Below are 10,971 nucleotides of genomic sequence, written 5' to 3'. Positions count from 1 at the left end.
TATTTCTCTCAGCCTGAAGCCTCAGATGAATATGGAATTTATCGGAATTTATGATTTCGCATAGAATTGGATATAGATGTTCGATTTTCTTGTAATTTGGCCCATACCGATATTTTTATCTGTAGTAGATGAAGTATGAAAACGGTGGAATACTTCGGTCGACTATGTCTGATACCTCGCGCACATTTTAAGATTTTCTTAAAATTATTACATATATCATATAAAGTAAAGGAAGTAGTCCATATAGTCCAAACCAGGTTCGTCGGAATATTTATATCGTATTTATTTAGGTCCCATACGAAATGGACAATATTGACCCATTCCCTCGGTACCTACTCCGCAGAGGGTCAACACCTTTGAATAATCTTAGCAGGAGTCAAAATATATTTAAATAATCGAACATTGGCTGAGGGTATACATAGGTCGGCCAAACCGACTGATACTTTTAAATTATTATACCCTACACCACAAGGTGGTCAGGGTATTATGTCTTTGTGCTTTTGTTTGTAACAGGCAAAAGGAAACGAGATGGACCCATAGTTCCGTTTGATGATCTGCATAGAATCACATTCTGAGTCGATTTATGCATGTCCGTCCGTCCGTCCTCCCGTCCGTCTGTCCATGTATTTTTGTGAACAAAGTACAGTTCGCATTTATTGCCCTATCCAGATTAAATTTTAGGACGAATCCTATCGGAATTGGAGATAATCGGTAAAATTTAGATATAGCTCCCATATATATCTTCGTCCGCCTTTGCCTTTTATTGTGCACCAAAAGTGTAATATCAGCCGGAATCATATGGAAATTCGCACATACAACGAAATTAGGAAAATAAGTATGTTAAATTTGATCGAAATCGGTTCAGATATAGCTATAGCTCCCATATATATTGTTCGTCCGATTTGTTATTTTTGTCCTCCGCAGCCGTAATATGCACTCTGCAACAACAATATTTGGGGAAATATATGAAATACAGCTCAGAAATACCTTTGCCAAATTTTATCGAGATCGGTTCAGATTTGGATATAGCTCCCATATATAACTTCGTCCGATTTACCTATTATTGTGCACCAAACGGCTAATATTTGTCCAAATGGAATTTGGCACATACGACCGAATTGAGTCTAGAAGGTAGTATGTTAAATTTGAGTGAAATCGGTTCAGATATAGCTATAGCTCCCATATATATTGTTCATCCGATTTGTTATATTTGTTACCCCCAACCATAATATGCTCTCCGTAACAACGATATTCAAGGAAATACATCAAATACAGCTTAGAAATATCTTTGTCAAATTTTATCGAGATCGGTTCCGATTTGGATATAGCTCCCATATACAACTTCGTCTGATTTACCTTTTATTGTGCACCAAACGTCTAATATTTGTCCAAATGGGATGGAATTTGGCACTTACGACCGAATTGAGTCTAGAAGCTAGTATGTTAAATTTGATCGAAATCTATTCAGATATAGCTATAGCTCCCATATATATCGTTCATCCGATTTGTTGTATTTGTTACCCACAGCCAAAATATGCTCTCCGTAACAACGATATTCAGGGAAATATATCAAATACAGCTCAGAAATACCATTGCCAAATTTTATCGAGATCGGTTCCGATTTGGATATAGCTACCATATATATCTTTATCCGATTTCAAATTAATTGTGCTCTAAATAGGCAATATAAGTCCGAATTTAAAAGATACAAATGCTTCGGCATATTTAGTCCTTCGAACGTTAAATTATATTTATATGATTTTGAATTCTCCCACAAAAGCATTTAATTGTCATGCGGAGCTCTACTAAATTAGCAAAGTGGTGTAGAGTATCATAAAGTCGACCCCGCCCGACTTTAAGACTTTTTTTACTGTTTTTTTTTTTTTTTTTAAATTCCAATGTTTTTTTAACTTCGGGTTCCTTTCGAAAATTTGAATTTTCGTATTGAGTTCTTTGGTCATGCTGTAGGGCATCCTATGGTCTACTATGCAGTGTTGGCTTCTCTGCTTGTTTTGATTGTTATATTTGAACATGTGCTACTCCGGCGGTCGGTGAGACAATGTGGCGGAAACCGAACAAACTTACAAAACTACGCGTGTAAACAAATAACCTGTTTGTCTCATAAATTTAACGCCAACAATGTTTGGAGACTCTCTCTCTCTCTCTCCCACCCTCTCTCTGAGTTGAAGGAATGGGTTGGAAAGTGGAACAGCCAACAAACAATTGTTGGCTAGACCTAATAACTCAGATGGCTTAATTTGTAGGGCAGATAGGAAAATTTGGCCACTGACACCAGGTATTAAAGGTTATGGTTATGATGCCACTCAAACCCTTTAACTCAACATTTATGGATTTTGAACGGTCAATTCCAGTTAATCCATTTCTGGCGTTTGTAAGCAACAATAGAGAATGGAAAAAAATCAATCAGCCATAAATATACTACGTCATAGGAAGGGCTTCTGCCTCCCCCCATGCCACACACCACACTATAGCATATTGATGACCTTCTTCCTATTTCGGCTAGTTCCAAACACAGGTAGGCCCATGGGCAACAACCGGCCACAACTATTAATATTTATTGCAAATGTCTTCTTTGCAATAAAACAATAAAAACCCCCCACCACACGACTCACGCAATAGAGTCATTAGTTTGAGGCGGCTTTCTAGCTGGTATTTCAATTCAATTACCGGGCCTCTTTAAATTGTCCGATTGACTGGATGAATGGTTGGTTGGATGAATGAGTGGGGCGTCCATATTGCGTTGGACTATCCAAACATAGCGAAAGTAATTAATAATCATCACATACAAATCTTTATTAAATAAATACGTAATTATTTGAGTTTGGACATTGCAGAATTCTAATATGAGATATACTATTCTGATTTAACAGCTTAAAAAGTATAATTCGGTTTTACCGAAAGATGTATACCCTCAGCCAATGTTCGATTATTTAAAAATATTTCGACTTCTCTTATGATTATTCAAATTGTTGTCCTTCTGTGGAACAGGTTCTGAAAATCGCTGACTTGTTATTGAAAACTGTGTTCCTTTGTGGGTAGGGTACCAGAAGGGGTTCGGAAATATATATCATCTTCACAACAGATCTCGGGTTAGCAAAAAATGTTTTTAGGTATGAAATTTGAAGAGAGTAACATGCTTATTCCGCTTTGTTTGAGCGTTTCGGATTTCCAAAATCTTGAACCCTCTGCGTGGGAGGTACCAGAAGAAATGGTCCGATCTCTACCATATTTATAACAGATCTTGTGTTGATTGAAATATTGAGATATACCAAGTCTGGAATGGAATCGGATGTTAATTTCGCGTTTTAAGAGATTCAGGGATATTAAAAATTCCAAAAATTTGTGGGGGAGGTACCAGAAGGAGTTGGCCGATATACCCCATCTTTACACCAGACCTTGGGTTAATACAAACATTGTAATGTGTGAAATATGAAAAGAGCCGGATGCTTAGATCGGATTTTATAATTGTTTTGGTTATTCAAAATGTTGACCCTTTGTGGGGGAGTTACTTGATGGAGTGCACCGATATTGTCCATATTCGCACCTGACCTGACACTGATGCAAATATTAGGATTTACAAAGGTGGAGAAAAATCGGATCATCCTTTTTCTTTCTGTGCCCCAAAATATTTTTTTTTTTTTTTTTTTTTGAAAATTTGGACATTTTGTGGGGTAGGTACCAGTAGGAGTGGACTTATATTGCCCATCTCCGAACTCAATCTAATCTTGAAAAGTAATATACGAAGTATCAAGTTTGGACCAAATGAGATACACCCTTTGGGAGTTATCCTGGGCACCAGCCAGACAGCCTGACGGACGTACATCTCTAGATTGACTCCAAATGTGAGAGACGACTTCGAACTCGTCTCCAGAGACGACTTCCAACTCGTCTATAGAGAGACGACTTCCAACTCGTCGATAAAGACGACTTCGAACTCGTCGATAAAGACAACTTCGTACTCGTCGATTGAGACGGCTTCGAACTCGTCGATAAAGACGTCGATAGAGACGGCTTCGAACTCGTCGATAGAGACGACATCGAGCTCGTCGATAGAGACGACTTCGAACTCGTCAATAGAGACGACTTCGAACTCGTCAATAGAGACGACTTTGAACTCGTCAATAGAGACGACTTTGAACTCGTCTATAGAGAGACGACTTCGAACTCGTCTATAGAGAGACGACTTCGAACTCGTCTATAGAGAGACGACTTCGAACTCGTCTATAAAGAGACGACTTCGAACTCGTCTATAGAGACGACTTCGAACTCCTCTATAGAGACAACTTCGAACTCATCAATAGAGACGACTTCGAACTCGTCTATAGAGAGACGACTTCCAACTCGTCGATAAAGACGACTTCGAACTCGTCTATAAAGAGACGACTTCGAACTCGTCTATAGAGACGACTTCGAACTCCTCTATAGAGACAACTTCGAACTCATCAATAGAGACGACTTCGAACTCGTCTATAGAGAGACGACTTCCAACTCGTCGATAAAGACGACTTTGAACTCGTCGATAAAAACAACTTCGTACTCGTCGATAGAGACGGCTTCGAACGCGTCGATAGAAGCGACCTTAAACTCGTCGGTTGAGATGACTTCGAACTCGTCTACAGACACGACTTCTCGTCGATAGAGACGGCTTCGAACTCGTCGATAGAGACAACTTTAAGCTCGTATGCGGCTCTCTTTTTATAGTAATATTCTTCTGTACTCGCTCATATATAGAGCGTTATTTGGCGCTAGCCAATTTCTAATTTCGATCACGTTTTGAAATTTATTTATTTGTTATGTCTTGCTTAAACAGAAGTTAACTTTTTGGCAAACGGTTGGGCTTCACCTGGTTGGCACAGGTGATGTTCGAACCATTTTTTTTATTAGAAATAAATTACAGTATTTGTGAGAACCCGAAGAAGGGGTTGGTTCTATATTAGATATGGACAAGGTCTTCCAGCTATTGTTTACCTCTTAAGGTGGTTTAATGGAGAAGGTTGAGAAGAAGATGGTCTTTACAAAGGAGATCTTAAAGATTAAATGGACAAGGGTCTTTTTAATAGGAGACCTGAAAAATGTTGGCAAGGTAAATTAGAGAATATATAAATTTTAATGACTCCGAAGTAATATTTCTCATTGCGAACTCATTAGGCTTTCTTCCCGCTGTAAGAGGATTTTTTTTCTACTTCTCTGCGAAAAAGCTAAGATTTTTTTCTATATACGATATAGATTCAAACCATACACTGCATCTTATGAGCTGTTCAGCCAAACCTACCCAAAAAAAGTACCTAAACTTTTTGACCCCAGTCCATAGGCATGGTGAGATCCCAAGACTTTGAGATTTAAACCAAATCAGACTACAAAGCAAACAAACACACGTTGATATCACATGCTGCTACAGCAAACAGTTCTTATATGTATGTATGTATGTATCAGAGATATACTATTGATGGTAAAACTCGACGAAGAGGTCTCTTGCAGTTGGAAGATTCTAGAATGTTAGAAATACGTTGGAGACCCCATGCAGACAACATGAAGACTAAAATAACTCATAGCTATTTTCGAATTTCGTCCAAACAAAGGTGACCCCCAAACGAAAATTGTCAAGGTTCTAGTCTCGATCCGTAATGGCTTGTTATCTTTGTTTGGACATTTTATAGCTTTCACCCAATGCTATTAAAAATAATCATGCCATTTTTAGACATCTCCCTCTGTAGAATAAGATGGGTAGTAAATTAATTTTGTCATTCTGTGAATTGTAGTAATTGAATATTTCATTTCGAGTTTGGAAATTTGACATTCTATTGGACCGGACCTCATTGGTTCATAATTATTTAGGTACAGGCCTCTACCTCTTCAATCAAGGTATTTTGAATGTTTTAGTCAAAAATTCGAATTATACATGTAGTAATTTGACAGTCATGGTTCTAAATATGCAGAATCTTTTATCACAAAAAAAATGATAATAACAATAAAAACCAGTAAAGAAAGTCCTAAAGTCGGGCGGGGCCGACTTTATGATACCCTACACCACTTTGCTAATTTAGTAGAGCTCCACATAACAATTAAAAGATTTTATGGGAGAATTCAATCATACACGCTATGATTATATTTATAATATCTCTTTTAAATTCGGACTTGTATAGCCCATTTGATATATATATGGGAGCTATATCCAAATCGGAACCGATCTCGATAAAATTTGGCAAAGATATTTCTGAGCTGTATTTGATATATTTCCCTGAATATCGTTGTTACGGTGTGCATATTACGCCTGCGGGTAACAAATATAACAAATCGGATGAACAATATATATCGGAGCTATAGCTATATCTGAACCGATCTTGACCAAATTTGACATACAAACTTCTAGACTGAATTCGGTCGTAAGTGCCAAATTTCATCCCGTTTGGGCAAATATTAGACATTTGGTGAACAATAAAATGTAAATCGGACGAAGTTATATATGGGAGCTATATCCAAATCTGAACCGATCTCGATAAAATTTGGCAAATATATTTCTGAACCGTATTTCATATATTTCCCTGAATATCGTTGTTACGGAGTGCATATTACGGCTGCGGAGGACAAAAATAACAAATCGGATGAAAAATATATATGGGAGCTATAGCTATATCTGAACCGATCTTCACCAAATTTGGGGTACTTGTTTCTAGACTCAATTCGGTCGTAAGTACCAAATTCCATCCCATTTGGAGAAATATTAGACGTTTGATGCACAATAAAAGGCAAATCGGACAAAGATATATATGGGAGCTATGTCTAAATTTTGACCGATTATCTCGAATTTCAATAGGGTTCGTTCTTGGGCCAAACAAATGATTTGTGCAAAATTTCATTTGGATCGGGTAATAAATGTGAACTGTATTTTGTTCACAAAAATACATGGACAGACGAACGGACGGACAGACTGACGGACGGACGAACGACTCAGAAAGTGATTCTATGCAGATCATCAAAAGGAAGTATGGGTCTATCTCGTTTCCTTTTGCCTGTTACAAACAAATGCCTGACCACCTTGTGGTGTAGGGTATAAAAATGGATATTTACTATTTGACGGTATCATTCGGATTTGTAGATTTGTAGATCGAAAGTTGTTAAACATTTTTTAAAGTAGATGCGATTTTTCGACGCTCAGAGAACATAAACATCCTTGCAGAACATAATCATCCTTGCAGAAAAAATGTCAGTGAAGCTTCTTGTTTTAGTATTTCAAAAGTTTCCGCTTCGAGTTTCAACAAAAATAGTTATAATTTAGAGATTTTGATCCTCACTGAAAAAAACGAATAGGAAATATTACATATCGATTCAAAATTTGACATAACACCCATATAGCGGTTACATCCGACAATCTCTATTTCAAATGGTATAACACCGTTCAACACAAAAAATAGGAAAAAGCCGCCAGATTATGAAAGGAAAGCTAAAAAAAAGTGATGTGTATCGAAGTTTTGAAAGTATACATCGCAAAGCAACCTAGGCAAGTTTTCCCTCTACTAGATTTTTTGAAATTTTCGCATCAATAGTCCTTGGAATACTAACATTTAGGGTATTTGTGTCACGAGGATTCATTTTGTTCAAAAATGGGTCACCAAAGTTGTCTTTTTGCTCCATTTTTTTACACTCAGCCATATAGGCTACATAGGGTAAATACCATTCGATACGACCAAACGAAATAACGGTTTTAGTTCCAAGGTTTCTTTGGACCAAATCCGTTTCAGGACATTTGGAGTCGATCTAGCGATGTCCGTCCGCCAGTCTGTCAGGGTGGATGGAGCGCATAATAACTATCGAAGTGAGTATCCGTTTGGATCCAAACGTAGTATATCGCAATATTCCAAACAAACTTAGATCGAGTTCGGAGATGACCAATATCGGTCCACTCCTTTTGGAACCTCCTCCACAAAAGTTCGAAACTTTCCAAATATATTTTACTGCACAAAAAGAGAGAGTATACTCCGATTTTGCTCCAACTTTGCGAATCTTAATATTTCTATCAGTGTTACGTCATGTGCGAAAATATCGGTCCACTCCATCAAGTACCTCCCCCGCAAACGTTTAAAATTTCCGAATATCAGGTGTACCTTTATATGGGTGCTATACCAAGACGTGGACCTGCACAGACAATTTTCTGTCATAGGCTGTAGTATCCATTACGATCTTCAAATGCGAAATTTGAAACAATTCCGGTAAATAATGTCGCTAAAATCATCAAATACCGAATATTGGGGGGTACCGTTATATGGGAGCTATACCAAGACGAGGACCTGCACAGACAATCTTCTGTCATAGGCTGTAGTATCTATTACGAACTTTAAATATTAATTTTGAAACAATTCCGTTAAATAATGTGGCTAAAATCATCCAAATACCCCATATCGGGAGATACCGTTATATGGAGGCTATACGAAGACGTGGACCTGTTCAGACAATTTTCTGTCAGACATTATACACATTTGAATAAATTTTTATCAGTCTACCTCATTTTGTTCGGAAGCTTGAGTAATTTCCACAGACGCACGGAAATTGCTAAATCGACATAGAATTTTATGCTGATCAAGAATATATATACATTGTGGGGTCTATAATGTATATTTCGAGGTGTTACAAACGTAATGACAAACTTAATATACCCTCCATACTATGGTGGAGGGTATAAAAAGAAGCCCACATCACTTCAGTGATTCATTTCCATGAGGAGATGAAGATTTTTTACCGATCTTCCCTAACAATACCTCCTTGGTTGCCACCCTCAGAAATCATCTTTTAATTATCTCCAACTAAATTTAGGTTTTCTGTGGCTCATAAATTCTCAAATGCAGTTAGAACTGAGTCCGGGCAATGCAAAATGTCATAATTCTAGCCTAGATTCGTTAATAGTCAAACACTTATCTTTATGTGGAAAATTTATGCCTCAAACCCAGTGCCACAAATAATTAATTATTTCAATTTCTTATCAATAACCCCCCTCTTCAATGCAAAACAAAATTGAAAAACAAACAAACAAACAAAATTGAATACCAAATCTGTCCAATTTCCAAACACTGTGCGATTAGTTTATGTGCGTGCCAAGTATTCGGCTTTTGTTTACCATTTTCGTTTTTTTGTGTTTCGCGTTTGTATTGGTTGTTTTTTTTTCTTTCTTCGAGTTTCTTGCCAGGCCCCATTCAGAAAATTCAAATATTCAAAACGCAAAACAAACCTAATTTGATGTTGTTGTTGATTTTTTTTGGTATTTTTTATAATTTGTTTTTGTTGTCTTTCCAGAATATCAAAATCCAAAAATGAAAAAAAAAAACAAAAAAACAAATTGTTTTGTTTGGCTATCTATCGTCGTCGTTGTTGTCGTGGCCGGTAACAGTTCGCCGGATTTTTCAGTCGTTTGCTATCAGTCGTTTGGTGTAGTCGCACTGCTCCTCTCCAGCAAGATCGCCAGCCACAGAAAGTTTGTTTGAACCAAAACAAAAAGAAAAATAAATTCAATTTTGAATTTCAACAATTTTGCCGATAAAGGTAGGTATGTATAATTAGTGAGTGTTAAATTGTTGGTGGATTATTGACGATTTGTAATCAGTGATAGAACGATTTGTTTTTGCGATTTTGTTGCGCAATTTTATTTGTTTTTATAGTTAATGAAGTAGTGGAATATTTTGAGTGTAGCTGCAAAGCCACTGCAGGTGTAGAGGATCAAATGAGATTTTTTTTTAAATAAATGACTTCAATTAGCATTCGAAATATTTCTAGGAAATTTTGAAATTAAAAACCAAGCAAAACTCCAACGCTGCCGAAGCTATTTTAAAACAAGTAAGCAAAGGCTACAGTCGAGCGGGGCCGACCGTTGAATACCCTACAACACTACAATAAACGATACAGTTTATATGGGCGAGATACTCGAAAGAATTCCACAAGATATTGTGACAAATAATAAAAGAAAACCATCAGGTTTCGTTCTCTAATTTTCGAATAATAGCAACTTAAACTAATTTGCTCATTTCAAATTTATTGGTAGATGTTGCACGTAAATGGTCTTCCTAGATATGGAACCAATATTTCCCAAAGACCCATAATCTCTCAGAAGTGGCAAAAGATTAACATTTATTATTGGTTTTTGACTGAAACGCATCTATATGAGATACAGACATTTGACTATATTCTTCAACGAAATCAGCCTTAACGAAATAGTCAGAAGTCCGTCTTTCCTGTATTTGTAAATTCTCCAAAAAGTCACTGGAATGGACATTTTCGTATTTTGTCTACAAAAGTTGGCAAACTCCTTTACACATTGAATATTTTTGGATGGCCATACAAAACTGCTTGGCTTTTACAATGTCCGGTAACCTCCATTCAAATGTGCCTGAGGATCCGGCGATAATTACGACCTGCTGATAATTTTGGAGTTTCTTGGTCCATTTCAACCCCTAAATATATGGCGATCATCTCCAAAAAGAGTAGGCTTCTATTCTCACCCTCATCTTATCTTCATGCAAAATTTCGTAAGGGTCGGGCCATAAATGCGATCTGTATATGATATCCTGATATCCTAACTACTTAGTTTTGTTAGCTGTAGAAATATTACGAAATGTTTAATTCAAAATGAAAATATGCCAAAAATATGACAAAATTGAAAAAATATGAGAAAATTTTAAAAAATCAATATTTTCATCTTTAGAGATATATTTTTATGTGATTTTTTAGGCGTATTTTCCTTTCTGCCAAGAGGCCATTCTGAATTAATGAGAACTGTCGAAATCAGTTCAGCCGTTCTCGACATAAAATAGATCTTTCAAGCATATCTTCTTTGATAGACATATATATCGCACATATTTAGTTATATATTCGATTTGTTGGATCTTAACATCAATGTAAAGATCAGAAGTAACCTTGTCATGGCTTTGTGATTTCGCCGGGATTTAAAATATTCACGGTTTAATG

The 10,971-nt window shown here is 36.7% G+C and overlaps 1 protein-coding gene across 2 annotated transcripts in view; it reads left to right on the top strand.

Moving 5' to 3' along the window:
* The first annotated feature begins 9,390 nt into the window (after positions 1-9,390).
* The window catches only part of LOC101889415 (globin CTT-VI), a 38,632-nt gene continuing 37,051 nt past the window's right edge, over positions 9,391-10,971 (top strand). The window contains exon 1 of one of the 2 annotated variants that reach the window (XM_005183545.4): positions 9,391-9,552. The gene's annotated coding sequence lies outside the window, so the exon portion shown is untranslated. Of the gene's footprint in view, positions 9,557-10,971 lie in introns of both variants that reach the window. The other variant, XM_020036755.2, reaches the window with a different exon arrangement.

Source organism: Musca domestica, unplaced genomic scaffold, assembly GCF_030504385.1.
Source record: "Musca domestica strain aabys unplaced genomic scaffold, Musca_domestica.polishedcontigs.V.1.1 24, whole genome shotgun sequence".
In the NCBI taxonomy this organism is placed as follows: domain Eukaryota; kingdom Metazoa; phylum Arthropoda; class Insecta; order Diptera; family Muscidae; genus Musca; species Musca domestica.
This window is presented reverse-complemented; position numbering and strand designations above follow the sequence as displayed.